This window comes from Lolium rigidum, chromosome 1, assembly GCF_022539505.1.
Source record: "Lolium rigidum isolate FL_2022 chromosome 1, APGP_CSIRO_Lrig_0.1, whole genome shotgun sequence".
Taxonomy (NCBI): domain Eukaryota; kingdom Viridiplantae; phylum Streptophyta; class Magnoliopsida; order Poales; family Poaceae; genus Lolium; species Lolium rigidum.
This window is the reverse complement of record NC_061508.1, coordinates 57,526,732-57,542,613: the sequence shown is the minus strand read 5'-3', so window position 1 is coordinate 57,542,613 and position 15,882 is coordinate 57,526,732.

Genomic DNA, 15,882 nt, shown 5'->3' with positions numbered 1-15,882 from the left:
CGGTGGCGCCCATGGTCGCGCGTGATCGAGAGAAGGAATCGGGCGAGCGGGAGAGCGGGGAAGAAGACGGGATCGGAATTTAGGGCAAGAAATCTGGTCTGCTGGATCGGGATTCAGGAAGGAAACGGGATGTGCAAGAAAGAAAGGAAAGAGAACAGCGGGAGACAGAGCAGCGGGAGCTCGGATTGAAATTCACAGGATTTGGTGGGCCTCTTATGTCGGTGAAACGCGTCGGAATTTGGTAAGTCATGTCCCGCGTTTTTTCTTTCCATACTGTTGGCATAATTTTGAGTGGAGTTGTGTAATTCGCAAAGCAAAAAAAAAGTGAAGTTGTGTAATAGCGTGTGTGGTTCTCACTGTGAGCTAGAGCTGGTACAATTAGTATGGAGTGACTATCTAGCAGCCGGCTGTTTTTCAATTGGGGAACAGACACATTTTTTGAACCATTCAAATGATGACAGCTGGCAGACAGAAAAATCTGTTTGACACAAAAACCAATAATTCAATTAAATGATAAACTGTCTGTTTCAGTTATACAAAAACAGACACATTTTTACTGTCTGTTTCAGTTTTACAAAAACAGACACATTTTTACTAAGCTGTTTCAGCCCATTCAGTCCGAAACAGAAAACCCATATAACATGGACCCCCACCAGCACGTCCAGCCCATATAACAAACTTACTAAAAAACATCACTTAAAGCCCATATAGCAGGGATCTGACTAAGCACACAGCCCAGGAAAACACACAGCTACGATGACATACTTCTCGTGCAAGCAAAAAGTAGTCACGAGATCTACCGACTCCAACCACTCCATCCAGATATTCCTCTCCTGATTCAGATCGAGAATAGGCTTGAACGAGATAGTCTGATGGAGGACAATGATGAACAAGCACCAGGGAATAAGAAGGGGAAAGGAAAACTGCACGAAATCCTACCTGGACTTGAAGATCCACTGTATTCCCAGGTTAGTTCCTCGTTCCCAAGTATCACCTGCAACACTTCATCCTTAGAAACTCACGAATCTACACATCTCTCCATTTGTTTTCATATCTGGACTTGCATGCCTGTTTCATGACAAGAAATTGTCAGTCACAAAAGAAACTCTCCCCCATAACACAAGACAGTGATGCACAACTATCACTCTTGTTTGACAGAACTAATGTAGTGATATAAAATAATGAAAAATAGAGAGATAGTATGATGGTGAGAGACTAATTTTGAAAAGCATTGCAGCCTTTGTATGCTGACAAAAGTACAGTGACATTTGGGAAGAATGGCATTATGACATACATACTGTGAGAAGAAAATGGTGCCAGGGGCTAGAATTCCTAGACCAAATTTCCCCTCTTTAATCCTCACAGCTTAGTACCCCCCACAAAATGAAGAGAGCTAGCAAAATTAAACATTCAGGGGGTAATAAAAAGAAGAAGAAAGCATCTGATAGAGAGGTACCTTGTGGAGGATTGCAGCGGCTGGAGTGGTGCCCTGATGGAGACGAGCTACTGCAGTTGTAGGTCGTGGTGGATCCGATCACAAGGAGTACAGTGGCTGGAGTGGTGTTCTGATGAAAACTGCAAGGCGGACAAAAATAGGCTAAACTAAAAAACTAAGAGTGAAATCGGGTAAAATGAACAACTTTGTAGACACTTGCCTAATTCAATCCTTGAAAAAAATCATGTGTGGACCAAAACTGAAACCGGTACTAGAGATTAGAACACCGATCTGTCGCCGTATTCTTTGTAGACAAGCGATCCCTACATACTGAGAACTCCAGAACCTACAACAATCGTTAACTCAAGAACCTACAATAGAAATGAATGATTTACTAAAATGCAGAAAAATTGAAGGAAAATCGAAGAACTAAAGGCTGAAACTAAACTAACAAACTGAGCAACTTAAACTAACTGGTGTGAGGAAGAGGCGGGAAAAGAAAGTCATTACACACCCCCCCTCACCACTAGGCGCTAACCTGCATTATCTTCTATTGCATTAAAACAACTTACTGGAATCTACAAACTGAGGTACAATCAGATGTGGTTCCATGTGTGATACTACAAAAACAAAATGGCATGCCATGTGTGCAGTTAGCCAAAAATAGCCTTTGCCTCAAACTAAAAAGCTATGGTGACAAAAGAGAGAAAGAGAGAGAGGACTTGTCTGATAGAGAGGTACCTTGAGGAGGAGTGAAGCGGCTGTTGTTGGCGCCTGATTCATGTCTGACGGAGATAACTCAATTAGCTATAGTTCCCTGCAAAACAACACAATCAAAAATACTGAATAACTCACAAATGCATCTATACTAACAGAATGTCCCCTTATACAAATGACAGTAGCCGAGATAGATATCATGGTGTTCAGATATAAATGAAGGCTGAGAAAACTGAAACAATACTGATAACAAAGTATTGCAAAACTGTGAGCGCTGAGGAAATATAAATGGAATGAACTAATTAGGATTAAGTGAAAAGAATGCTAATAAGATGGACTCGTTGATTAAAAAGCTGTTGAAAATGAAAATTGATAAACTGATGAAATCAAGATCTATGAGAGACCTGACAAATTGAGATAAACTGACAGATCAAACTGGACAGACCCTAGGTTTCATACCGTAATGGAATAGGAGATGCAAATTCAAGGCAGTGAATAATTTTGCAATGCATACATACGGAGCAGCTATCAACATGCACAGAGACAAGCTGCCTGCCCTGCATAAGCAAGTGGTACAGACTAAGGATCCTACACCTGGTCCAGGCCGTTGGCCTCCGGGAGCATGCGCTACTCTGCTCCGCCAACCCACACTTGCCTAATTCAATCCTTGAATATGCAGAACAAAACTGCCTAACAGCCAAAATCGACCACTCCTACTACATCCGCCACACTCCCTCCAACTACAAAGTAGCAACTAACATCTGGTCCAACCTCAAACCATCAGAAACGCTGGAAAAGTACACACATAGAATACAAATCTGGCTCATGCTCATAGGCTACATACCACCCATCCAACGCCAACACACACAGAATCTGCGCAAAAAAGAGCACAGAGGAAGAAGGAAGAGTGATACCCATCTTTCCGGCCATGCACGTACCTTCCGCGCTCGCAAATCGCCGACCTCTTCCCGTTTGACAGGGAGGATCCGAGCCGCGACTCTCCCCATCGCTGCTAGCGCCGGTTGCGGGGTCACATCGCTGTCCATCGGCGCTCTCCCTGTCTCGAGAAGCACCGCTCCTTGGACGCCGGCCGAGCAGTATGCGGTGTCGCCGTAGCCTTCTCCCGTTCTCCGCCATATGAGAAACTTAAACACTGACAAAACAAACTGCAAAACTGAAACACTGACAAAAATGACAAAAATTTACTAAACAGAAAGACTTATAGGTGAAAGAGTGGACTGAACTAATAAGAAAAAAGTACTGAAAGTAATACAACAAGTTGTATAGTGGGCCAAACTAAACTGAAGACATGACTGATAAAATTTACTAAACTGATGAAAAACTAAAAAGATGAAAAACTGAATGACTGAGAGACAAGTGACTGCAAGGAATATAGGGAGCCCAGGAATGCAAACTGAAACACTGAGGCAATGATGGGAATGCAAACTGACTTTTTCCAATAATTGAGAATACTAAGGAAAAACTGAGACGGAGAAAACTGAGAAAACTGTCTTAATGACAAACTGAAGAAATTATAAACTAAAGGCTGAAACTAGACTGAAGAAATTCTAAAACTGAGAATGAAGAAAGACTGACTTACTGACTAACTGAGAGATTAAAACTGAGAATAAGAAACTACTAAGAAAACTGTCAATAATGAAGACAGAAGAAACTGAAAAACTGAGGAAGAACTGACAAAAATGACAAAAATTTAAATTAATACTGATGAAAGAAGGACTGACACCTGAGGGAAAGAAATAAGAAAACTGACAGACTGAGGACTGACGATGCCACTGAGCAAGCAGAGAAACTGAAAACCTAAGAAAATAAGATAACTGACAGACTGAGGACTAAAAGACTAAACAAAGAAAAATGAATGACTGAATAGAAATTCCAGATAAATAATGAAGAAAATGAGAAACTGAGAAACTGAGGGACTAAGACAAGTGTAGTATCAATATTAACTCAGTGACTCAGACTTAAAACTCACAGACTGAATAGCTGAGAAACTTATAACTTACAGACTGAGTAGCTGAGAATTGGAATTAAAACTCAGTGACTGAGAGAATTATAATTGAAAAACTAAAGGCTCAATATCAACTGACGTACTGAATTACTTGTTTCCTAAAAATTACTTTAAAGACACAAACTGAGGGACTAAGACAAGTGTAGTATCAATATTAACTCAATGACTCAGACTTAAAACTCACAGACTGAATAGCTGAGAAACTTATAACTTACAGACTGAGTAGCTGAGAATTGGAATTAAAACTCAGTGACTGAGAGAATTATAATTGAAAAACTAAAGACTCAATATCAACTGACGTACTGAGACAAATACTTACAGACTGACAATGACATATTATTTTCATGCAGGTAATTAATGGTGGAAGCACAATGACAGACAGTGAAAATCAATTCGACGAATCAATGACCATACAGGTACAAAGCATTGAATGCGATAACCACAGATTAAAGGAAGAAATTTACTACAATTAAATTTAAAAAAACAACTTACCAAATTTGCAGGGGAAATTTTCATTTATGGCTTTACTGAATGGAGAACTTGATATGAACTATTCATCTTCAGCTACACATATCGAGGTATGGCAATAAAATTACAGATAATTATATCATTTTCAGAAAAAAAAGATATGCCAGAAGAGATTACGAATTACCTAATATTTCATGTTCATGCAGGGACAAGCACACTTGGAAGCTGAAAGAACCTCAGCAACATCGACACATCAACAATGCCAGATAAATACTGAGCATGAGGAGCCTGAAGATATTCCATGGGAGACAAGTTTCTTTAATGATATGCAACTTGACGAGGTAAAAACAAAAAACAACGAGGATGTACTTCATATATATATATCTAAATTTAACGGAACAAATGCTTTCCTAGGTTGTCCATGAAGATGACCAAGGAGAGGGGGATCAGCAGGACTTCGACCATACATGGAATCTGGACAGAAGTAATGATAACAATGGCAAAGCTGATTCTGCGAGAAAAAGAAATTCAGATAGATCAGATGAAAAAGGACAGGGAGAAGACAAATACATAACTGAAGAAGATATTGAGATATTCCTAGAGAATGAGGAGTCGGCAACAGATCAAAACAATGAGCACCCAACTCAAAACACTAGTCCAACGCTAGCAGAAGAACTAAAGCCAGAGAAGGGGATGGAATTTAAATCAAGAGAGGATGCTCACAGGTTCTTGAACACATATTCTTATGCTGCTGGCTTTTCAATTGCTGTGGCGTCAGTGTACCGTACGACAAGCAAGAAAAGAAACAATGAGATAACGAGGGCAACGATAAAATGCAGTAAACATGGACATAACACAGAGGCTGAACATGAACAGGTTGTGGCACAGAGACAGACAACAGTGTTTGTTAGGACTGATTGCAAGGTGGAGATGGTAATCAATGAAAAAAATGGTATTTGGAAGATAACAAACCTGAAACTTGAGCACAATCATCCTCTTGAACCAGGGAGTAGGTTCTTCCGATCACACGTCCACATGACAAAAGAGGAGAAATCGATCATAAGAACTATGAAACAATGTAATATTCCAACTAGACTTATTGTTTCAGTTCTTGCACACATGAGAGGTGGCATGGAGCAGCTTCCATACAACAAACGCAAAGTCTGTAACTATGCATCAACAGTTACAAGAGAGCTAAAACACTCTGATCTCATGGAGGTTCTCGCATGGTTCAACAAGAAACAAGCTGAAGAACCTGGCTTTTATTACTCTTTGGATCTAGATGGAGAGAACAAAGTTAAAAGCATTTTCTGGTCTGATGCAAGGGCGAGACAGTACTATCAACTATATGGAGATTGCATATGCTTTGACACTACGTTCTTGACAAACAAGTACAATTTACCATTTGCTCCATTTGTTGGAATATCACCACATGGGAAAACATATTTGTTTGCTTGCGGATTCATCATAAATGAACAAGCAAACTCATTTGAATGGTTATTCGAACAGCTTCCTAACAACAATGGGTGGCATACCTCCTCAATCAATAATGACTGATCAGTGTAGGTCAATGGGCAGTGCAATAAAAGAGGTTTTCCCAAACGCAACACACAGAAATTGTTTGTTCCATGTGAAGAAGAATTGCGATGACAAAAATGGACCAACATTTGCAGAGAATGAAGGGTTGTATGAGGAGATGCAAGACATTATCGATAACTCATTGACAGTAGAAGAATTTGAAACACTATGGCCACAAATGATTGAAAAATACAATGTTGCTGGTGTGAAAGTATTTGAGGACATGTGGACCAATAGAAAGAAGTATGTTCCAGTGTACTTCAAGACAAAGTTTTTCCCATTCATACAGACAACAGCTAGAAGTGAAGCAACGAATGCCTTGTTCAAGAAAGGAGTTGGCGCACAATTCAGCATGACTAGCTTCCCGAGAGAGTATCAGCGAATAATGGATACAATACATGCAAATGAAGATGAGTTGGACCATAAGGTTGCAAACAAGAAAGTCAACCCAACTAAATTCTTGACAAAATACTACATAGAAAGACAAGCTCATGATTTATACAACCTTGCCATCTTCAGAAAATTCCAGTTCACACTAAAGGATGTTACAAGGCTAAATATTCGAGAACAAGAAAAGGACAAAGTTTTCGTCTTGTTCCAGGCCAGCAATTGTGTAATAAAAGAGCACAGGCAACGAAACTATGTAGTGCTGGTGAACAAACAGACAGAAGAATACTCATGTGTTTGCTGCAAATTTGAGAAGGATGGCATCTTGTGCTCTCATATTCTGAAAGTGATGCTGCACCTTGAGGTCGACAAAATTCCAGAGAAGTACATAATTGAAAGATGGCGAAAGAAGAGTCAAAAGCTCAACTACAGACTACCAGCACCAGAAGAAATAGACAATGATAGTCTAAGGTACAGCTTGCTAACAAGAATCTTGACACAGACAGCTTCTAAAGGATCAAAGAGCAGAGAAAAATGCCAGTACCTGATACAAGAAGCAAAACGAATAGAAGAACACTTGGATGCAATGGACAGAGTAACAGAAGACACTGGAGAAACGCAACCCACAGATCAGCCCACATCGACAAGGACAGTTTCGAACTTGTTCAATGCATCAGTGCATGAAGGTTCGAGTGCAACAATAGACATACTTAACCCTGATCATGCACATACAAGTGGGCGCCCAAGGATGTTGACAATAAAGGAGAAAATAAAGCAAAACAAGTTCTACAAATGCTCACACTGTGGCAGTGGTGAACACACTTTGAAGAACTGTACAAACAAACATCTTGTATTCAATTTGGCTAAACCGAAAAGGACCCGAAAAACAAAAATTACAGGTTCAGGTAATATATGATTGTATGATATCATGTCTGAAGAAAAACCAAAGTTATCAAACTACATTACATAATAAAACCTACTTTTAAATTGCAGGTACAAATTCTCCAGCCATGAAATCAGCAAAGAAGGGGAAAAAACAAAGGATGCGATTCGAACCAATCAAGAAACCCATGTTGGAATGACAGAAACACAATGAGTGGGGGAGAATCTTCGATGATTGTACCACCCCGCATGTAACGGGGAAGCAAAGTGATGGTTGGAGGACGTATTTATGTAAATAGTGTTATTTCTCTGGTCAAATGATTGTACACTCAAATTAAGAAGGAACACTGTGTGACATGTTTTATTCGTGATGTACTTCAAATTATTGCATGTTTGGTGTGAACTTATCCGTTACATACACAGATTGCAAAAACTTAGTTTGAACAAAGGATAAAAGCTTTACAGAGGAGTGAATCAAAAAGATAGAGATAGAGCATCGGGATAAAAGAGGTTACCTTTGAGAAAAGTGCAGCGGTACTATTTCCGCCTGATTTGTAAGCCCGTAACACCTGACCGACCTTCTCAACTACCTCTTCCATGGAAAAACTGCCACAAAAATGTTGTTCCTTCTCTGGAAGATGAAGATCAACAACTCCGACAGCAAAAATGGAGGGAAAAAAGACGGAAAGAATCAGATCTAGAAGTGCAAAAGAACCAAATAAAGAAAAAAGAACAAGCAGGTTTTGACAGAAAGACGTACTTCAATTTGCAAATTCTCTGCAGTCCAACATATCATCCTGAACTCCCTGTGATACGAAAACATGAATTGTATTATGCTACCTGAAATCACGACAATCTGGATTGTGGTTTCCGAACAAAATACACCTAGTTTCATGTGGCAACGATTTTCAGTGCATTGCGATGGAAACAGAGAGATGATTATCCAGCCAGGGATGAACAACCGTCAAAAACTCAAAAACTACAAACAGAAAGACAGGAAAAAAGGATGCAAAATCTACAAATTCAGAGGCTGCATCTACTGAGATTTACAGATCGGCATACTGAAACATAACACAGGTAGAATCATAGCCTGACACCCAAAAATGTGTGACTAAAAATACCATGACATTAAACAAGGGAAGAAATTCGCATACCTCCAACTGACGGCTCTCTTTAGTCCCAGGTTTTGCTCCTAAACTTTTCTATCATCTGCTTCATAAATTAGAGTCAGTATTATTTATAGAGCATCATGTTTCTAGAAATGATTTCAAACCATAAGAAAAGCTTGAAGTAAACTCACTAAATTTTGAATCTTATTGCTACCTAGATGAGGGACTAGCTACTAGAAGGATGTATAGTTCTACAATTTTCAATTATAGCGACAGCAATTGCGGAGCAATACGATTAAGTGGAGTTCCCTTATGACTATGCATTGCAAACATTTAAATTGAGGACAGAACTAAACATATGAGTGCATGCACAGTACAACTGAGATGGAGAATAGTTAGCAAACAAATACTAATAGTGAGAGATAAAAAATACATAATACAAAGGAGAGAGACAGAAACATACATATATAGCATGAGAGAAGAGAGTTACCTCGAGGAGTGCAGCGTTTTGCTATTTGCCATCTGATTTGTGAAGCAGATGGAGCGGCGCACAAAAAGATATAACAAATTAGAACCGTAGATTCGAGTGGAAGTGGGCAGGAATGCAAACTAAGGTACAAAGAAAAGAAAAAAAGGAGGCAGAAACCAATGTTCTCCAATGAATATCCAGTCACAAAACTGAATAATCGAGAACTGACCATACTCAAATTTCCCCCGCCCGTGTCCTTCATGCAGCATATGGATCGGTATACAAACAGATATAACTAACTAAAAGGCATAGGTCTGATTGAGAAAGCGGGCGGGAACACAAATTAAGGTAGATAAAAAAGACAGAGGGGACACAATGCCTGATTAGTGCAAGTGGCGCACAGACGGAAATAAGCGACTATGGTTGTAGATCGGAGTGGATCCGGTCGTAAATGCAAATGGAGAATTTCAAGCAATTAAAAAAAGAGACAATGCCTCAATGCTCAAGCAGAGACACATCGAGTAGCTGAGAAAAAAAGTTAGCGATAAAACTAAAAGACATTAAGCTGACGACATTAACCAGAAAGAAAAGGTAGAAACAACCAAGGAAAAAAAAGTCCTCCTCCTTTATCCGGGCTTGGAACCGGCTATCCAAAAAAGAATAGGTTAGATAGGCGGAGTTACCCCAAATAACCCCAACCCCACAGAAAAAGTAATGAGAATCACAAAAAATATGAAAAAATAAAGAAACCAGATACAAAAGTCAAACAAAAACTGAAGAAACCAGATACAAAAACAAACATTCAATTAAAAAAATAGTCTTACAGACAAAAAGAAAAGAAGGATAGAACTAGAATACAAAAAATATACTAATGTAGAGTTGTAATAAACTGCTGATATGTTCTGACAATTCTTGTTCTATAACATGAACATATAAACTGCGACAAAAAGCGGGGACTTGAGGACTAGAGGTCGGGCCTTTTTCTTCTCTAAGCAAGCATGTCCACACTTTGAGGCACTGGAGAAAGATAAAACGGAATTCTGACCCCAAGAGGTATACTATCAATCACTTGTCGTCGAAACTGATGCATCAACTTTGAAAATTCCTGCTAATTGTTTCCAACCGAACACCAAATAGAACTATGACTGCAACACAACAAACAATAAACTTATATAAAATTACTATAAAGTCAGACAGACAACCATAAAAAGAAAAGGAAAAAAGAGGTAGAATACAAACCTGCATCTTGTAGTTTAGGACTACTGATTTGTCAACATTGTTCCTTTTGCAGAAATATAGCTGGTTGGCATACTGAATTCTAATGTGAATAATGTCATCCTTGGAAAATAAAGAGCATGTATCAACCTCTGGTTTGAAAATTTCCATAAATTTCATAGTAAACACCCCACAATCATCACTGTCAAAAAGAAAACACGGAGAAAACAAAATCATAAGGCGACAGAAAAAGGAGGTACTTAAAAACCTCAAACCTGAAAAATAAAACAAGTAGAAAAAGATATACGCAGTTTGAACATGACAAAAATAGAAGAATATGAACTTACGCGTTAACTTGCTTCGGGACTTTGGCATACATTATTGAAAAACTTCTAAAAATATTCTCTTCAGTTTTGAATATAATTTGCCATAGTTTCACAAAGTTGTTGATCTATAAAAAGACAAACACCAACACAAAAAATGAATTGTAATTAAAAGTGATACACACATGGATTCGAAAAAACATATATTGACATTTTTGGTTGTGGAAAAATGAAATTACCAAGGCGTTCTTGATGGATGTATGGAAATGATCATCCTTGTTATACAGGGAATCAAGAAAGACAAACAACTTGTATTTGAAATCAACGGAGAAGGCAAACCAGTGACGTGAGCGACAAATTGGAAAGAATAGCTACAAAAAATTAACAGATGGATACATGAATAAAAGAGAATCGCATAGTAGAAACAAAATGGAATTAAAAATTACAACTGAAACAACAAAACATAAAATACCCTGTCAGACAACTCCAGTCTTTTCCCTTTGCTAGCTGATGCAGCACCAATGAAAGCCTTGGAAATTAAATCAAGCTGAGCTTCATTCTTATAATCCAAAATGTTCTCCTGCAAAACAACAACACATAAGTGCAACGACATTTCTAGCTAAAAAAGATTGTCGCAGGAAGAGAAAAGTACTAAAGAGTGAAAGTTACTAACACCAACGAAGGAGAAGAAATGGTGCCTCCCAGATTTACTAGGATGATTATCCTCAAACAACTTGCGACAAAAAACTGGAATAAGGAAGTTGTCAACATGACCTTCCCTTTGCAAAGATTGGCCTAGAGATATGAAGTTACAATGAACCTTTGAATACTTAACACAGTATGACCTGGCATTGAAAAAATCAGACAGAAAACACAATAATAAGAAACCCAAAAAAATATATATAAAGTACAAAATCTACACTCAAAAAATGACAACACATCAGTATAGACAGAGGAGATATACATACTTTTGAACTCCCTTTGTGTATGCCAATTCAACAATAGAACAGAAATTCTTCACGTCAAGATTTGACACAGGAAAACGACGATTCTGAACCAAAGGAAGAGCCAAAGTGTTTTTAGGCTGGAGAACGATAATATCATCTTTTTGGAACATTTCTTCAGCAGCATTCTGTGACAGGTCGATATAGTTATCTGAGTTATTTCCAAACTGACTTCCAATTGCAGGTTGTGGTGCTTTGTTAATCAACTTGTTATACAACTCATCACTTTGGCCAGCAAGCTCAACTTGTCTCAAATGGAAATCCTTTGACACATTACTAGCTTTGGGAGAATTCAAAATCTATGATGAAAAAACATAAGATGAAAATTCAGAAAAGGGGTAAATACACAACACAAAAAGTAGACAAAAATAAATACTATCACTGAGATATATATACATACTGCTTTCGGAGAGGACTCAGGTACAAGGATAGGAGTTTCTTTGGATCCAGTTCTACTAGTATTCTTTACTGTAACTTCTTCAGGTATAGCAAAACCAGAAGCAACCTACAGAAAAAAATGTGGAAGAGATAACACTGATCACAAACTTAGAACTCTAATCACAAACTTAGAACTGTGATCACAAACTCTGATCAGGTACAAAGGATATAAGCTCATTTAGATCCAGTGAAAGGACTTTACCTTGTCAGCAGCACCTTGCGGGAATGTAGGCTTTATAGTAGGATATGCCATATTGTCGTCGACCACAAAACCTCCAAAGGATATAGATTGGTGGACATTGTTATTGTCATGTTTTCTGTCCTCAATAACAAATTCCGGAGACTCTTTAAAACCAACATGAAACTGATCATCGAGAACTTTATGAGGAATCCTTGACATAACCTTCCTCAGCGGATGCATTGCAGGAGCTACAAAAAAAGTTTCATATTAATTATGGGTACAAGGAATTTATTTTGCTTCTTAGATGAATGGATGTCGGAATGGAAACTCTTGTTGGTTACATGTGATACAAGCATGGGAACTCATAAGTGATGTAAACGTGGGAGCCAAAGAGACCGCAAGCATACTATAAAAAAAGATACTGTGCTAGTACTTGATTATGAGCAGAGCATACAGGTACAGAGCCAAAAACTAACTCTGAACCACAATCAAAATCAGTTTGAAGTCAAACATCAGATTGATGCAAAAAAACATTCATCATTGTCGCTGACTACTTGCTATGGAGGTTAACTAGAACCAAACAAGGAACTAAACATAAGCACCAAAAAAGGTGGAAACTGAAACAGGGCAATGTCTACATGATTTATTCTTTGATGAAATTGGACAACAAAATCATCTAATGGAGGTCCATGCCACAAAAGGTCAATGATGATTACTTCCTAATAGAGCGAAACAATCTTTAGAGAGAGCATTTGCTTGAGAAGTACCTGTGTTAACAGAGCATAATTGAGATGTTTTCCTCGTCGCACATTCTGGAGTTTCTGATGAAAAAAGAAAGATGAATCAAAAAGTAATTAAATTCCTCCTCCCATGTTGAATATATGTTTACAAGTTAGGTCAGATTATTATGCTTACAAGGAAAATATTTATGAAAGCAAACATATGAACCAGAAAATATTACCAAAAACTTCGGTCAGATTATTCTTCACTTCACTATTGGTTACTCTTTTGAAGAAATCATGTTGGTTGACAGAGCCAAGTTTGCTTGCTACATCCAGCTAACATCAACAACAACAAAAAAACAAATAAAGGAGTCATGTATAAGAAAAAACAGAAAAGAAGTACCAGTAATCAAGCTAGCAAAAAAAACACTATACATTAGCTTCAGAACTGATTTTCATATCCACAACTAGAGAAGCAGCACACTTGGGTATCTCATTTTCAGAACACCTCGAGATCTTGAGAAATTCCAACAGATTTGTAACACACTGTTCAGCTTTGGACACATTAGGATTTTCACCAGTAATTGCAGTTTGAACTGAAGCAATGATGCCATCAATAATCTGTAGAAAAAAAGGAAAAGAGCAGCCAGTAAATCGAATAAGTGTTATATAGCAAAAGACAAAAATCAAAAACAAAAACAGAATGACAGATTAAGCAAAGGGAACATTACCTTTCGCTCAAAAGTACTGCCAAACCTCAAGTATAAATTGTTCTTAAAGTCCAAGGAAAAACAAGCTGGTTCAGGACAAAAACTTGAAGCATCCTTAACACATTTCGAAGAATCCTGCAACGGACCCTAATAAAAACATGCCGACAAAACTGTTCAACCCTATTGTCAAGAAAAAGAACAGCAGAATTAAAAAAGCATATGTTGAAATAACAAAAAACAGAATCACACCTGAAGATAGCATGACGGTAGGTTATTCCTAAAATGCCTCTTTCCAAACACATTATTCTTTACATGGTCTAAATCAGAGAAGAATTTTATCAGACTCCCAATCCAAACAGAAACCCTAGGCACAGCTTGATCGAGAATAATAGCTCCAAAATCCAAAGAATCGAGATAGTAAACCTGCAAAATACATTACATAAAAATACCCCATCATTAAAAAAACAAAAAACAGAGATTGTAGCGAAAAGCAGAAAGAAGTAATTAAAAAAAAGAATCAAAAAAAGAAAAGTAACTCACAGCAAGAATGTAGTTGGAGAACTCAAAACCTTTACCCTTCCTCCCAATCAATTTACAAGTTCTGTTGTATCTATGCACTCCAGAGATAAAATGTTGAAAAACAAGCATACAAAAATCAACAGAGCTTGTTGATTCTGGATATTGAAGGATAGACAAGTAATCCGTGTTAGGGAGCTCGCTGCTTGAAGGAAACAGAAAGCACTTGAAAGCTATGACCATAAAACAGACAAAGACTTCTTTGTCGGTCAAAACCTCTCGAGACTTTAGTTTGTTACCAAAGAAAGTAATGTGAGGCAACTCTGGCAATCCAAACATTTTCAACAGGAAATTTGCACCAGCTTCACTATCAGGAATAGGAACAGATCCAGAATTAGGCAACCCAATGACATAATGAATTGAATCCTTAGAGATTGAGATACTCTTTGTATCGTTTACAACTATCTGATGAGTGACATGGTTGACACACCCACAGATCCAGCGAACAAAAGCAGATGGAATCTCGCATTTCTCGAGCAACAAGAGGCAACCAAAACCAAAATTCCTAATGACCTGCTTCCGACGGTCAGTCAATGATTTCACAATCTCACAGAAGTACTTAGTAGAGTATGAGGTAAACGACTCTCTGCCAATAGCATGATGCTTTAACCGTTTTCTCTGAAAAGTAGTTAAGAATTGAGGACAGAGAAAAAAATAAAAGTCAATAAAATCATAAAAAAATGATACTTCATGGAAATATCAAAAAAATTGAAGTACGTAACCTAATAAAACAAGACTAGAAAAAGTGACCTTAGAAAAGATGACAGATTCATTGCAGAACTTCGCAAAGTCCCTCTTGAGAGAATTGATAGCCTATAAAACAAGCAACCAGCAACATAAACAATGATCAATTCACCCCCTGGTACAAAAAAAAAGTACTTATATAAAAAAATACTGCAACTAAACAACCTCTTTGCGAAAAAACTCGAACAAAGCATCATCCAAAATCCTCTTCCTCCCAGGCCTGACATTTTCCTTTTGAAAAAGAAAGCAAAAGAGACATGGGTGAAAAAAAGCATACATGCATCTGTAACTTCGAGAAGAACATAAGTAAACTGCGGCAAAAACCAGAATAATATACAAAAGGAAAATCCCAAGTAAAAATCATACTTTATCACTAGATGACAAGCTATTCCCCAAGCTATGAACATTTGACAAACCAAAATCAGCGTCATGATCTGATGCACTAAGACATTTGGAATCCCAATTCGACAAGTCATCACCACATCTTCTTCCAGTAGGGCCACTACACAGTAAAAGCAAAACATAGAAAAGTCAATGGACAAAAAAGCATACTAGTTTTCAGGGGAGAATAAAATATTCTGATCTTGAAGCCAAGTGGCAACAAAAACTACACATAAATATGTAGAGTTGGATAAAACTGAGGATTAAAAACAATGAGGATTTCAATTGGTCCTTAAGTATTTTTAGTATTTTTATTGGATACAGCTAAATAGCAGTATTAATGCATGACAGAGCCTAAAAAGTAGGTACTAACTAAATGCGAGATAGATGGATGGACATAATAGCGAAGACACATTCATCGTACAAAAACACAGAGAATTAGTTACTTATAAAAACCCAGTGTCTAGCGCTGCGCACGAGGGCGTTCACAACAGGCAGGCCCACGGACGCTTTACAC